The sequence below is a fragment of the Bison bison genome, unplaced genomic scaffold (assembly GCF_000754665.1).
Source record: "Bison bison bison isolate TAMUID 2011002044 unplaced genomic scaffold, Bison_UMD1.0 scf7180017864508, whole genome shotgun sequence".
Lineage (NCBI taxonomy): Eukaryota > Metazoa > Chordata > Mammalia > Artiodactyla > Bovidae > Bison > Bison bison.
This window is the reverse complement of record NW_011495064.1, coordinates 1736802-1737854: the sequence shown is the minus strand read 5'-3', so window position 1 is coordinate 1737854 and position 1053 is coordinate 1736802. Positions and strand designations below refer to the sequence as shown.

Here is a 1053-nt window from a genome sequence, read left to right as displayed (position 1 = left end):
GGGGGCAGGGGCTTGGGGTCTGCTCAGGGTGCAGCTGTGTGCCTGGCCTCTAGCTGGAGAGGGGCTCGGACCCCCGAGAAACACTGCAGCTGCCGCTGTTGGGGGCCACTGAGGCATTAGACCTCTGAAACGGTAGAAACACGCCCACCTGGGAGCCACAGAGGTCAGCAGCCCGAAGCAGATTAAACCTTCGTAGGTTCAGAATCTAGGACTCTTCTGAGATGCTCTTGAATTAGCCCTCATGGAATTTTCCAGATTCCAAGAATATGGAGTTAGACTTCCTCAGGTTTGAGAGACTGAATATACAAATGGACAATGACCAGGCCAAATATAAAAACAGAACTCTGGGATTTCCCTGGTGGTCCAGTGGTTAGGACTCTGTGCTTCCACTGCAGGGGGCACAGGTTCGATCCCTGGTTGGGGAACTAAGATCCTGCATGCTGTGAGCATAGCCAAAAAAATTTTTTTATTTAAATAAAAGCAGAATTCTGCCCCATAACCTATAGCAACCTGCTCAGGAAACCAAGCCCTTATTCACAGCCAACAGCCCAGGAAACCAGCCTGCTCTAAGTCAGACTCACAGGAACCCAGATTGCTGTTTTGCTTGACAATCCAGGAAGATAAACAGTCATTGCTGTAACCATCAAAATGGCCAGGACTTGATGAATCACTGACAGCTTCTCTAATTTTTGTCCCCACATCCAACTTAGGACCAACACGAGAAAGCCAGATAAAAGCCCTAATCAATTACACAGGATGTCCGGTCCTATGTAGCCTGCCTCCGGATCCAGTATGCCAACAGCCTCCAGATCCACTGTGCCAACAGCCTCCAGACCCACTGTGCCAACAGCCTCCAGATCCACTGTGCCAACAGCCTCCAGATCCACTGTGCCAACAGCCTCCAGATCCACTGTGCTGACAGCCTCTGATCCCTTCTCACCCCTCCCTCACTATAAAGCTTTCCCATCCCCTTGCCTTTGAGTCTCTGCTACATGCAAGTGATGGTGGCTGACTCCCTTTCTCCAGCAAGCTCTGAATAAATTGGCTGATCTT

At 50.4% G+C, this 1053-nt stretch overlaps 1 non-coding gene across 1 annotated transcript; it reads left to right on the top strand.

Moving 5' to 3' along the window:
• The first annotated feature begins 352 nt into the window (after positions 1-352).
• Positions 353-425, top strand: TRNAG-UCC. Its single transcript has one exon. It is a non-coding gene; the product is annotated as a tRNA-Gly (tRNA).
• Positions 426-1053: the final 628 nt, after the last annotated feature.